Source organism: Gossypium hirsutum, chromosome A02 (assembly GCF_007990345.1).
Source record: "Gossypium hirsutum isolate 1008001.06 chromosome A02, Gossypium_hirsutum_v2.1, whole genome shotgun sequence".
Classification (NCBI taxonomy): Eukaryota; Viridiplantae; Streptophyta; class Magnoliopsida; order Malvales; family Malvaceae; genus Gossypium; species Gossypium hirsutum.
In genome coordinates, this window is record NC_053425.1 from 94,172,636 (window position 1) to 94,188,235 (window position 15,600).

The 15,600-nt window shown below is 31.9% G+C and overlaps 1 long non-coding RNA gene across 1 annotated transcript; it reads left to right on the forward strand.

Annotated features, from left to right (window-relative positions):
• The first annotated feature begins 5,275 nt into the window (after positions 1–5,275).
• On the forward strand, positions 5,276–6,912 carry LOC107951880 (uncharacterized). Its single transcript, XR_001698650.2, has 2 exons — positions 5,276–5,506; positions 5,619–6,912. It is a non-coding gene; the product is annotated as an uncharacterized lncRNA (long non-coding RNA).
• Positions 6,913–15,600: the final 8,688 nt, after the last annotated feature.

Here is a 15,600-nt window from a genome sequence, read left to right on the forward strand (position 1 = left end):
GAATGATTTTGAAAATAGTATCTATTTTTTAGTTTTTCCAAGTTTCAAACGTCGTTTCGGGTTAGAATCACACACCTGACAATGATTATGATACCTTACACAAATATCTCCCTCCAAATCGTACATACAACATTAAAATGAATCGATAAACGATTAACAAAACACTGAAATCTTTGACTTCATTGCTAACAAAATTTAACACAACAACCCCAAAACAGATCTTCTATCCCCTTATTGTAACACCCCATACCCGGCCTAGATGTTACGATCGATTATAGAGGTTACATCATATGTGAAAAATACTGATATATAATTTTGATGAAAACCAACTTTTAGCGAAGAGAAAATCGATTTGAATAAGTTTTTGAAAAATGTACCAATTTTCAAAAATACATCTTAAATAGTTTTACTAAATCAAAACCAATTTACTCAAAACATTTGCAAGATAAAACACTTTAGCGATTTTCGACAAAATTTTGGTAGCGGACACATTATAACAGTTTGGTCTTTATTACCTTTAGTTTATAGTTAGTCGTCTTGTTTTAAACACTGGGTAAAAACCAAAACTTTAGCAAATAATTACCAAAATAAATTCAAATGTCCCCAACAAAATTAAAATTTCCAAAGTTCTTAAAAAGTCTATAAATAAAGAAAAGTTCATAACATACAAAACCCAAAAAGTGTGAAACCCGAGCTCCGATGTCGCTGTCCAATCCTAAGTCAAAGGATCACCTGAAATAAAGCAAATAATATGTGAACTTTAAGCCTAGTGTGTGATTTGGCCCACACTTTCGGTACAAATATATATATATACACATCAGAACATGTCATAACATTTTAGAATTCAAATTAAAGCATATATTTTAATATTTCATATCATATCAGATTCCATACAGACCATATCTTAACATATTATAATGTATCATAACATATCATATCATATCGAATCATAACACAACATGCCATATCATGTCCTACCCCATCTGCTGCACACCATCTCTGACTAGCCAATCACACCATGTAAGACTACAAGAGTCTATCCATTCAATCACACCAATATGTGGTGATGTGCCACTCATATATATATAGTTGAGCTGCCAGACAAAAATTTGCGATCTAGACGCCATATAACACTTCCTTTATCATATCATAATCCACCTTAAAACACAAGCATATCATAATCATATATCATACATACATATATCATAAATTGTAATGCATGCATACACATATATTTTCATGCAGATCAAAACATAGCGTATAGTCTAATTGTAACATATCCTACTTAACACACCTTCTAGGCTTTACCCATGTATTTTTACGTATTAAAACTTATGCTTTTCCAGCCCCATATGATACCTACGTACCTATGTTTCGAGCCCCTCAAATGGCCCTTAATCAGGAGCAAAAATTGGCCTAAAAGGCCCATACAGCTATGTGGCCCACTCGACCCAAAAAGTGTGCTCTTGTAGTCCACACGGCCTACCCACACGATCTGCAAAATCTTACATGGTCGTTTGACCCACACGGCTTACCAACATGGCTTGCAAAAAAAAAAAACAGTCGTGTGCTCCACATGTCCTACTATATGGTTGTGTAGCAACACGCAGCCAGTCACACGGCCTATACACACGGCCATGTGACGCTAGGCAGTTTCAAAAAACAGCCATGTTTCACAATTTTATCGAGTTTCAATTGAGTTTTTTATGTGGCTTTCACACACCTGTTGAAGTAATCAATTAACCATGCTAACGAGAACTCACGAATCCTACAATTTGACCAATGTAACATAGGAATTAACCACCAAAAGATCCCTCCAAATCGAAATAAAAAACGAATACTTACCACTCAGAAAACAGAGTCAAAATGAGACCTACTCTGCTGGAGGAAATTGATTTTTGATTCCTCTGCCTAACCGAAACACGAGAGTGTTTGTCACAACCAAGAACAAAAATAAACACTAGCAAAACCCCCCACCTTGAATCGAAAAACTATTTAAAATCCAAATACCAAAAAATTAATATGATATTACTTACACTTTGATTGTATTATGTCCCAACAATCGACTCCACACAACGATTTCCACTAAAGCACAAGATTACATCAAACAAGAAGCAAGGCACAAGAAAGAAAAATGAAAAAGAAAGAAGAGAAAAAAGAGAAGGAAAAACACAAAGCAACCAAAAAAAGGGGAATAAAATGTGACAATAAGAAAAATAGTTGGACGATTCAAAGGGTGAGGGAAAATAGGGATTATAGGATAAATTTTAAAAATAAGAAGACATACAAAGATAGTTTTATTTCAACTAGATCTTAACCTATAAGGTAAATTACCAGAGTTTAAATTAAACTCATCTACCAACCAAAGCATAGGACAAAAATATCACAATCTCGAGCAGCACAAGATTCAAACACAAGACCAAAGGGTAAGCTGAAGCCTTACTATTGAACCAACAGGCTCATTCTTGTCATAATTCAACAAAGAAAAACAATTTAATCCCTAAGGCTCAGGCTTAACATAAAGCCAAAATTTAATAGAAAAATCCAAAACAAGGGAATCGAACTCAAGACCTAAAACAAACATCTAAGGCACTTAACTACCATATCAAATCAAATTATTTAACAAACATACACACTTAAAAATCCAAGAATTTGGGGCATTACACTTACCATAAAATTAACAGCCCCAAAGTTATTCTTAATTTTCTAGGAAAACGAGGAGCATAGCACGTTTATCTCATAATTGCACAAAATTCATAGAACCAACATTAATCTCAAGAAATTTTTAGCAAAAACTATGACTAATTAACCCAACATCAAATAATTTCGACACTTACTGAATCCATCACAATCCACAACAGAGAACAAAAGAACATAGAATAAATGGAAGAATCACAATGGGAGAAAACAAGAATATAGAGCTTTAAGTGGAACAGGATTGAAATTGGGAAAATACATGCAAAAGAAGAGCAAAGAATTATCCAAAAGAAAAGAAAAACAAAACGTGGGAAGAAACAAAAGAAAGTAAAGAGAGAGTAAACAAAAGCGGGGAGTGGAAGAGAGGAACGTGGGAAGTGGAAAGTGAGAAAGAATTTTTTGGGATAATTTCAAAATTACCCACATCCCACTACTAACCATCTATCAAATTTCCTCAAAGTTCAAAAAAAAATCACTTTGCATACACAAGGATTTGAATAAAAGACCAAAGGATAAGTTAAAGCCTTACCATTGAACCAAAAAAATTATTCTTGATATCAGTTGAATGAAAATATTATTTATGCTAGAAGCTTAAGTGTAGGGGTTAAGACAAAAATAACAAAAATTTAAAGGAAAGATTTGAATCAAAATCCACATACCCACAAACACAACACCTTTCCACTAAACCAAATTAACTCACTTAATATAATTTCACAATCTTAACTCAAAAATTAAAATGTGACCTCTCTAAATTTCACTAATCCAATTTCTTCTAATATTTTTGAGATGTGATAATATTAGAGTTTAAGCACAGATTACGAAGTATGGAGCTGGCCCGAGTTGCATCTTTGGTGATTAGATTTTTATCTCTTCATCCCCAACAACTAGTTTTGACTTGTCACCCTTTGGGTTATGTTAACTTGAATGTAGATGCTTCATTTGATTGGCTGTAGGGTATAGGTGATATCGGTACGATTGCAAGGAACGCACGAGATGCAATTTTTGTTTTTGTTGTAGCTAAATACATAGGGATTGTGTTGCCTCTCTACGGTGAGGTTCTTGTTGCGAAGAAAGAAGATAAGGGAAAGCCTCACGGTGAGAATGGGGTTATTTAGTATTGTATTAGTGGATATTTGTACAGCCAAGTTCAATTCTATAATAATTAGCTCATGAGCTTAGGAGATGTGAGTGTGATGTTGGCTCTTTGAGAGCTTAGCTAGAGTGCTTTACCTACTGCTATATGTAATTTGCCATATGTAATTTGAATATTCATTAATTTGCCATATGGTTGCTGGTAAAATGGTGCTTGACATGTGTCAAATGTTACCCAGATTATGGTTGTAATCTGAAATTGTTCCATGTTTCAACATATTTAAGTGGTATAATTGATCTTCAATTTATAAAACATAAAAGTGATGTGCAAATATAAAAATAATAGTATACAATAAGGTGTATTGGTTTTATATTTTTTTTTTGCATTTTTTTAAAAAAATTTTAACGGTATATTAGTCATTTGAATTTTTTTTATGATTTACCTTTTCATAACATAATTAAAGCTTTTGGTTTTTTAATATTTTTCTAAAAATAAAAACATATAATTTAATTTATTAAAGGGCATATTCGTTATTTGAGTATTTTCTTTTTTGTTATTTCATATTTATTTCTCTTAACAAAATACGTGAATACTATTACAATACTCATCAATTTCATTCCAACTAATCAAACACTGTTATGTTTATTCAATTCCATTATGGCTCTATTCTATTCCCACAAAATAGTTATTCTATTATAGCCTTATTTCATTTTGTGAACCAAACGTGTCGTAAAAGTATAATTAAGTTTTCCAAGTGACATGCAAAGACAAGAAAAAAATGTAAGGCTCTGAAAATGTTGATATGACACGTAACATAATTTTAGGTTTAAATATTGAGAAAATTATGAAAAAAAATTATTGAATGGAACTAATAAGAAATTTTATGAAAGGAATTTGACTTTGGAGTTGGAATTATGTGAAAAGAATTGTAAAGGTGAAAATATGATAAAAAAAATCAAATCATAAATTTTGAAAAGTGTGAGGATTAGTGTGCAAAATTGTGCAAAATTGTTCAAAAATGGAAAATGTGAATTATTATGGATTAATTGTCATCAAATAGGTTAGAACATTATTTGGTGATATGAAAATCACTTTTGAGACTAGAATAAAAAATTTAAAAAATTATAGTGATTAAATTATAATTTTTTTATTTTCGAGAAAAGTTGTAATTCTCACTACCCAAGGTATTTTATTAAAGATTTATTATGAGTTATGAATTTAAATTGTTCTAAGTATCAAATTTTAAGAAAAAACAGTGAAAAATACAAATAATAATAATAATAATAATTTTATCATAAAAGAATAATCTAATCAATTTTCGAGACATGATGGAAATAATATTTAAATACAATATTTTATATTCAGAATTATTTTGGATCATTGAAATCTCAAATTAAATAACTGGTCCACAATTTGACGAAGTTAGACTTGAAAAGGTTAGGCTTAGTCCTAGGGCCCATTACTTAGCTTTTTAAAATTGAAAAAACCCCATCAGCTTCATTTCTCTTCTCCCCAGCCACAAGCAAAAGGCATTTTTCTTGCTTATTTCTTCAGTTTCTCTCAAAATTTCAACTATCCCCCTTAAAATTTTGGTAAAATCTCAACGAAGACCACCTATTGAACTTATTTCCTCCATCAATCTCTTAAATTTCAGTTAGGGTTTCATGGGTTATAGTGAGGGAAAGCTATGACCAGTGAGACGAAGCTTTCAATAAGGTAAAAGAATAGCTTCCTACATCTCTATTAGATTGATATTTATTGAGAAATATTATGAGCTTGAAAAGAATTTATATTCATTTTTGAATGAATTTTATTGTATGAAAATTAGGAAATGATGATTTAAGGATTTCCAAGTTTGATTGGTGTTCATGTAAGCATGATTAAGTGTTGTAGAGCATCCATTAAGGTAGGTTAGTAAGCTCAGGTAACTATGAATAAATTATTTAATTAAGATTTTAATTATGTTAATAATCATGTGGAAGTCCATGGCACAATATGTAACACCTCAAAAATTTCAGCATCGGATTTTGTGTGAATCGAGATAAATTCGGTAAAAGAAATAAATTTATAATAAATTAATTTTGAAAATTTTTGGATGAATTGTTAAAATATAATTTTGTTAGTATTTCTTATGTGTCATGGACTTATTTGGAATTCTATATAATTCTGAGATTAAAATAAATTCCGATTTTATTTTAGAGATTAAATTGAAATTTCAATATTCAGAGGACTAAACTTGCAATTAACTTTTCTTTCATTTGTTTTAGAATGTTGTGGCGCGTGTGTTGTATCATTATTATTATTGGTGGTGTTGTTATGTTTAAATAGATTATGGATTTTCTATTAATATAATGTGGTATTATATTTCTAGAATAATTAAAAGTAGAACTATTAAAAGCCCTTAAATTTATCAAATTTCCCTTTTATTGTTTTTCATATATGCTTTTTCTATAAATGATTTTATGAAATTAGGATACCTTGAAAATAGTATCATTTCTAATAATTTAATGTTATTTCACCTTTTTTATCTTGAAAAAAAATTAAATTCAACAGAAATTTAAAATAAAAATACTAAAATAACATTAAATTATTGAAAATAGATATCTTATGCTTTCCCTTGCTGCAAGCCACTATTCTCCCAAATTTCCGCCTTCAATTGCCTTCAATATTCTTTTCTTCTCTTTCTGGCTTCCAATTGCCTTACTTGAGCCGTCTGAGTTACCACCGTTTGCAATCCAATTAGTGCTGCCAATTTTTGCTGCGTTGCCGCTCCAAAACCTTGCTACCTGCCGCCGACCTTACCCAATACAACTGCTGCCATCAATTGTTATGATGTCGCCCAAGCTGTTGTTATCATGACCACTCTCTTGTTTGCTCCGTTTGCCATAACAAAAAAATGAAAAAGCAATAAGGTGGTATACTTTTTTCGGATTGCTACATCATTGTCAATCGATTTGTTGCATCCGTATCAAAATAATTGCCGCAGTCTTGTTTCCAATCTTAGCCGCTGTTTTGATCTCCAAATTCCCACTAATTTTCGACCAAAATTACCATTAAATTGCTGTTGCTTGGTACTGTCATTAGCTTCTATTACTTTAATTGATTTAATTTATTTCTGCCCACTATTTGCTTTAACGTCAAGTTTCATTGTTTTGGTTTTAGTATTTTTAGTAATAATTTTGCATTATTGGTAATGGTTTTTAAAGGACGTTTTACTTCTCTTGTTGTGATATAGATGTTCTTCTTTTATTTTAATTCTCATGATTAATGCTTTGAATGATATTGATTCATATTGTTCTAAATTTTGAATAACGAAGGTTAATTTATTTAGATTAAGGTCATGATATTTGTTTATTTAGATTTAAATAAATTTTAGGATGGCATATTATATTAGATTAATTATTATATGTATTAAGATTAAGTTGAATTTGGTTTAGGTTAAGTAGAAGTTGAGTTGTATCGGTACACTAGCTCCTTTGTATCTGTAGAAGTTTCTCAATCTTTGTAAAAATGATTTTAATAGGATATTTTCCAAAGTGTTTTGAACATTTAAACTCGTGAAATATATTTGAAGACATGTTGAACCATTTTTTTTATGAGTTTGAGAGTACTTGAAAATAATTTTGTAGGATTTTATCATTAATCACAAAATTATAATTCAACTTGGTTATATCAAAACATTTAAAAATCAGGGCTAACACAAAAGTTAAATTAACTTCTTTAAATTATTTTTTAATTGAATGTAATTAAATAATAGAGTTCAAAGTGAGGAATGAAATTAATTAGTCATCATTATACTGAATAAGATAATTACATTTATTTACTCATAAATTCTAATACGGTAATGTTGTCATGACTTTGATGGAATTAAAATTAGAATTTGATTGAGCAAATAATTTAATTGAATTAATTAATTAATATTTTAGAAATAAAAAATTAGTTATTGGGTTGGATAATTAAATGAAATTAATATAATTTAATTTAAAATTAAGTTGCACGTATAATTGTACCCAATACATGAAAGGTTTAGAGAGCCCAATCAATGGGCAAGTTGGCAACCATTACGGGAGAGGCTCTTTATGTTTGTTGCCCACCCTGCTAGAGTTTTTCCAAAACTCCAATTTTCTATTAAATAATATTTTCTCCCTCTTCCTATTTTAGTATACCTCTTATAATTTTTTCTTATATATAAGGAACAGGGGGCTGTAACACCCTTATACACGACCTGATTGCCAAGTCTGAGCTATAGGGTACTACATTCATTGTGGGAGCAATTACAATCAATAAAATTCAATTTCAACATCATTATACATTTAAATCTAAATAGTCCATGCATGTTATACGATATGTTATCAGTTTCGGGGCTTATACGAGCTTACAAAAGCTCTTTTTTCTAACACGTGATCAAAATTGGACCAAATTGTAAAGAATACAAAATTTTGAGTCGACGTCGCAACTTTAGGGTTTCCTCATTACCGCATGACTGTTTGATTAGGGTTTGTTATGACCTCAAAGTAACGATGTTGTTGTGAGAACCCTACTCTATTCCTAGTCACAAGGGTAGGGGTTTGTTGTTGCGATGTTATAACTTGTTACTTTCAAATTCAACCTGTTACAAGTTAAAAAGACCTAAAATCACTTATATACATTCGCATGCAATCAATTCATAAACCAACCAAACGATTTCAAGTGAAAATATACCAAATAGTAATCTTCAAAAAATCAACTATCCAATTTAACTTCAACTATTCATACTTCAAAATCAACCAAAGTACATTCAAATGCATAACCATTAATCTTAAAACTCAAAACCAACTATATGAACACATCTAAACACCAATTCAAAACATTAGCATATAATCATATTATATACAACTTAAACATTTCAAAATTTTAGCCAAAAGTCCCTAGGCACATTCTACAAAAACAAAATAAACGAACTATACAAACTTTGTTGAATCGAAATTGGTGATCTGGATGCTAACTTCAATTCTAGGGGCCACGAAGAATACTTGAACCTATGCATGGAAAAAAAAATCCGTATGCTAAGGAATAGGCTCAGTGGTACATTTCCAATTCAAGATATATGCAACATAAGGTTTAACATTATATTTCAAGCTAAAACATGCAACTTGTACATAATACCTAGCCAATTCATTTGCATACTATTAACCTTTCTATCATCCATCAAAATACACAAGATGTAACACTCGATTTTCAATGGTGTAGGAAACGACGATTTTGGAACCCCATTTCTATAATTCGAGTTCATAAATAATAAAAATTAATATCTACAAGGTTCATATAGATATATATTAAATTTTGTTCCAATATTTTTTCCTAATTGATAATTAATTAAAGTACAATGACTAAACTGTAAAAGTTTATCGCTATAGGTTTTTAAATAGCCAAATGACCATATGAATAATTAGACCATTTTAAATGGTCAATCGGTGGTGGATGTTGATAAAACCCAATAAATTTTGTTAATTTAGCTTAAGTTTTGATTAAATAAGGTTTAATTAAACTATATAAGACAAATTAAAAAGAAACAAAGGCCATATTTTTCTTCTATCCATCTACTTCACCGAAACAAAAGAGAAAGAATAGGGTTTAAAGCTTCAAAACATTTGGTCCCTCAAATTGGTAAGTTATTAAGTCTTTTCATGTAATCTTTATGATTTTAAGGTCATGAGAGCTTGATTTAGCTAGCCTATATATCAATTTGTAAAACTGTTAAAGTTTTTGAAAGTTTTCATTATCAATTTATTGAAGAAATTGGTGTTAAGTTGATAAATTTTAAGCTTAAATGTAAAAAAAAAAGAGACTAGATTGTAAAGTTTAATTTTTAGTTTTATTAAAAAGGATCAAAGTGTATAAATTGTGAAAATAATGTGAAATTTCTTTAATAATAGATAGTAGAGGATCTTATAAGGATGTAATTGAGATCAGTTTTGAAACCGAAGTTTAAATTTGAAAGATATTGTTATTTAGGTTTCAAGTACTAAATTGAATAAAATTCAAAAATTTAGGAGAATTAAAAAAATGAAATTAAACTGGTTCATGCATATAATGGGATGCTATAAAAATGTTTGGTATTGATAAATTGAATTGAATAATTGTATAAATTGAAAATTGAACCAAACTGAGAATAATGGGGAAATGACAAAATTGTAGAATAGTCCTGAAAGATACAATTGCTTATAGTTTTGCCAGGTGAGTTCATATGGTATGATTGTATTTTAAATTGTTATGTATTTAAATTATAAATATGTGTGTGTTTGGTTGTAATTTGAATTGTTTGTGAATTGGTACAAAATGTGAGATATGAACTAAATTGTAAAGAAATGGATATATGTGTTAAAGATGCCCGAGTGAACTTAACAAAGATTAGGATAAAATTGACATGTACATAGGGCTATATGCTCGCTTGTACAGGAAATATGATTGTACAGAGATCATTACTGTGTATATCAAGATCCAACATTTGTTATGGATCACTGAATATTATATGTCTCTATGGAGACCCTAGTGTGGTGGAGGATTGTATTATTATACGATTATTCATATGATTGCCTACGGGCTTTACAATTCGGTGCTCTGGTGTGGTGAAGTTACTACTCGGACGAGCAATCTGGTGTGGTATGGTTACCCTGTATCCAAATCTGTTCACTAGAGTTCATTGGGCTTAATTGTAACATCTCAAACCCGGCCTAGACGTTATGGCCAAATTTAGAGATGTTACTGTAATCTCATTCGAAAACCATAATTCATTGTCGTAAGTTCTAATTACACAAAAATCCAGTTTATTTGAAAGCATATATTACTTAACCGATTTAATGAAAACGATGTTAGTTTACACTTTCCAAAATATATAGGTTTGCAGTGGAAATCTTTAGCACATTATATTTTAGGAAAACACAATTTTTTGTTTGAAAAATTTGGCATTTTGCAGATAAAATGAGTGTAGTCGGTTTGATAATGTGTGAACAATTCTAAAATGTGTGAACAATTCTAGCGAATAAGAAAACAAAATCAAAATTCAAAACCAAATAGTCCCAAAATGTCCAAACAGCCCAGAATTAACAAAATCTATAAAGCCAATACAAATAGAATAATTAACTAATTAAGTTTTAATCGAGCTCTATCACTTTGACTCAACCAAGTCTGAGGGTTACCTTAACATGACAAACAATAGAAAGTAAGTTTTTGAAATTCAATGTGTAACATATCATATAAAAATCAATCAGTTATATATACAAATACCAGAAGTAAAACTTATCATAACATAACAGATGCAGATATAAAATTCTACCGCCATCCGTTACATACCGTCTCTGACCATCCTAACACACCATATAGGGTACTAAGTACCCATCCAACCTTACACATTACTTATTGTCGGTATGACACTGTTCAAAATTTTTGCAACTAAGCTGCTAGTTTACTAAGTGATTTATCACCATTTACAGAAATATATATAGCTGGGGCACCAAATACGATAGGCTATTAAATTGCCCACACTTCCTTCATATAACAAATGTCATCCCACATGAAAAATGCATAACTAACAAATATCAGATATGCTTACAATGTACATGTTTATAATGATAGATACAAAATATATATAACATTTTTTAGACCATACATAGCATATTACAGATTTTACCTATCTTATATCAATTCAAACATGAATATTTATGTCAAATTTACGCTAATAGATGGCCAGAAGTCGTATTTTATAGCTTAATTAATAACATATTGATCCTACGGAAGGCTTACGATCAATCCAAATGATGTTTACGATTTTAAGGAAAAATTTAGAATTTTGGGCTCATACGATCTCATACAGCCCGTGTGACCTACATGCCCATGTGGCCCACACGGCACAAATAACCTAGATTATGTGTCTCACACGGTCCAACACATGACCCGTTACACGGCCTATCACAGGGCCTTGTGTCATACACAACCATGTGGACCCGGCTGTACAATTTTTCAGCTTTCGCCATTCGCTGTTTTTCATATTTCTTGTTACACACCTGATTCGATTTTGCTACAAAAACACCCATAAAACTTCCAGAAGCTAAACACATCAATTAACACCAAATTATACAACTCTCAAATCTAAATCATAATAAATGATAAACCAACACTGAAGTTAAAACAAAAGAATTCGACAACTAAAACTCGAATTGATTCACACATTCAAGAATTCAACAGCCTACTAACAATCCTAAGATGCTGGAGGATTAATTACCTCTCCAACCTCACCTAGCAAAACAAACGATTAAACTTACAGAATATTCTCAACCCATAACTCAATGAAACTAATAGAAACGAAACAAATAATAATAAGCCCACTGTTAAAAATGGAAGGATCGATAGTCACTCACACGAACAATTGACAGAATAATCACACTTCCCACGATAGATTTGCAAAAAGAAAAGAATAAAGTTTCCTTCTTAACAGTTAATGAAATGCCAAAAGAGAATAACAAAAGCAGTATAGGAATGACAAAGAGAAAGAAAAAGAAGAAGAAAAAAATAAACAAAACAAACTTGATGATGAAAGAAATGTAGAAAGAAAGAGGAAGGGTAAAGTGGGGGAAAAATATTTTTTAAAACAAAATAACCACATTATCCCCAAAATCAAATTTTTTTAGGAATTTAATTCCAATCTATACTCTACTAGCTGAACAATCAGAAAGACCATTAATAAACAAAAAATAATTCTAGTTGCTTAAGCTAAAACTTGAACCCATACCTAAAGAGCACAAGTCGCTTAACCACTGGTTCATTAGAATTTAATGAATCAAAAACTTAGATTTTTGGGGTATTACAACTCCTTCCCCTAAAAGAAATTTTGACCTCGTAAATTTACTTGATTCAAACAGATGCAGATATTACTATCGAATCGAGTCCTGAGGTTCCCAAATGGCTTCTTTAGTGTCATGATTCTACCATATAACCTTAATCAGTGGAATGGTTTTCCTCCTCTAAATCTTAACGTCTCGATCCATAATATGAATTGGCTCATCTTCAAAAGTTAAATCTAGTCTTACCTTAATCTCCTTAACATAAACAATTTGAGATAGGTTCGACCGATACCACCTCAACATAAAAACGTGGAATACATCGTGAATACGATCAAACTCCGGAGGTAGTTCTAATTGATAGGCAATCGGTCCCACACGTTTCAAAATTCGATACGGCCTAATGAACCTAGGACTCAACTTGCCCTTATGTCCAAACCAAAAGACCTTTTTCCATGGAGATACCTTAAGAAAAACATAGTCACCTACAGAATACTCATTATCTCGCCTCTTCAGATCTGAATAAGACTACTGTCTATCACAAGCCATCTTAAGACGATCTTGAATCAGTCTAACTTTATCCTCAGTCTTAGAAACCAACTCAAGATCCAAAACTCGTTACTCACCCATCTCAGTCTAACACAACGGGGTGTGACACTTACGACCATACAAAGCCTCGTAAGGTGCCATCTGAATACTAGATTGGAAATTATTATTATGTGTGAAATCAGCCAATGGTAGAAACTCCTCTCAACTACCTTGAAAGTCGATGACACAACTTTTAAGCATATCCTCCAGTATCTGAATCGCCCTATCAGATTGTCCATCTGTTTGAGGATGGAACGTAGTAATGAAGTCTAATCTAGTATTTTGAGCTTTATAAAGCTTCTTCCAAAACTGAGAAGTGAAACGTGGATCTCTATCAGAAATAATCGAGACCAGAACTCCATAAATTCTAACGATATCAGAAATGTACAGTTTATCCAACTTCTGAAGAGAATAGTCTGTCTTGATAGGAATAAAATGGGCAAACTTGGTCAAACGATCCACGATAACCCAAACAGAATCCTTCTTAGTGGGTGTTAAGGGCAATCCACTAACGAAGTCCATAGTCATCCGCTTCCATTTCGGTAAGGAAATCTTAACGGTTGAAGCAAACCCAAAGGCAATTGGTGTTCAGCTTTAACTTGCTGGCATGTTAGACAACGAGAGACGAAATTTGTTACCTCCCATTTCAAACTAGGTCACTAGTATAGCTCTCGGAGATCTCGATATATCTTATTTTTTCCATAATACATAGAATAAGGGCTACTATATGTTTCCCGTAGAATAGCTTGCCTCAAATCTAAATCATCAGGCACACAAGCCCTGCCTCGAAAACACAGAACCCTATCACTGTTTAACTCAAAATCAAAACTACTACCTTCCTAAACTTGACGAAATCATAGAATCAAAGAGTCATCCCCCAACTATTTAACCCAAATTTGATCAATCCAAGTTGGCTTAACTTGCAACTCGACTAACAGATTCCCATCATCAAACAGACTTAAATGAGCAAACATTACCCTCAAATCAGTCATAACTCTATGACTAAGAGCATCGGCCACCACATTGGCCTTACCGAGATGATACTTAATCATATAGTCGTAGTCCTTAAGCAACTCAATCCATCTACGTTGCCTAAGGTTCAAATCCTTCTAAGTTAGGAGATATTTGAGGATCTTGTGACCGATGTAAACGATACACTTTTCACTATACAAATAATGCATCTAGATTTTCAAGGTGAAAACAATCGCAACTAACTCAAGATCCTACGTAGGATAGTTGCCTTCGTGTGACTTAAGCTATCGGGATACTAAACTATTACCTTACCATCTTGCATCGGTATACAATCCAATCCAACATGTGATGTATCACTTAAAACTATGAACTCTTTACTGGATTTAGGCTATATTAGAATAGAAGCCTGAGTCATAATAGAGTTGAGCTTCTTAAAGCTCAATTGCTGCTCATTAGTCCAGAAAAATGGTGCGTTCTTATGCAACAACTTAATTAGAGGAGCTGTGATAAGTAAGAACCCCTCAACAAACCTTTAATAATAACCTGCTAACCCAATGAAGCTGCGGATCTCAAACATATTCGTAGGCTGTTTCCACTCAAATATAGCCTCAATTTTCTTAGGATCAACTCGGATCCCTTCAGCAGACACTACATGCCCCAAAAAAATTTACCTTCATTAACCAAAACTCACATTTTCTCAACTTAGTATAAAGTTATTTCTCATGGACTATTTGAAAAAAATATTCTAAGATGCTCATCATGATCATCTTCAGTCTTAGAGTATACCAGAATGTTGTCGATGAAGACTACGCCAAGCTGATCCGAATACGACTGGAAAACCTGATCCAAATACCACTGGAAAACCCAGTTCATAAGGTCCATGGATGCAATCGGAATATTCGTCAAAACGAATTACATGACTAGGAACTCGTAATGCCCATGATGATTTCTAAAAGCAGTTTTATGAACATCAGCCTCCTTAACCTTAACATGATAGTACCTAAAACGAAGATCTATCTTAAAGAACATAAAGGTCCCACGGAACTAATCGAACAAGTCATTGATCCTTGAAAGTGTGTACTTATTCTTTGCTGTCAATTTATTCAGCTGACGATAATATCACACATTCTCATTGTACCATCCTTTTTTTTTGTGACCAGAACTGGTGCTCCCCACAGAGATATACAATGCCTAATGAACCCTTGATCAATAAGCTCCTAAAGTTGAGCCTTCAATTCCGTAAGCTCATTCAATGTCACGCATAAAGGAGCAATGGACATCGGAGGCATACCTGGTAGAATCTCAATACCAAATTTGACCTCCCTATCTAGAGGCAACATCGGCAACTCCTCAGGAAAGACATTTAAAACTCCTTAACTGTTTGAATGTTCCTAACAGACGAATCCACAGAAGTCAAATCTTGAACGTAGGATA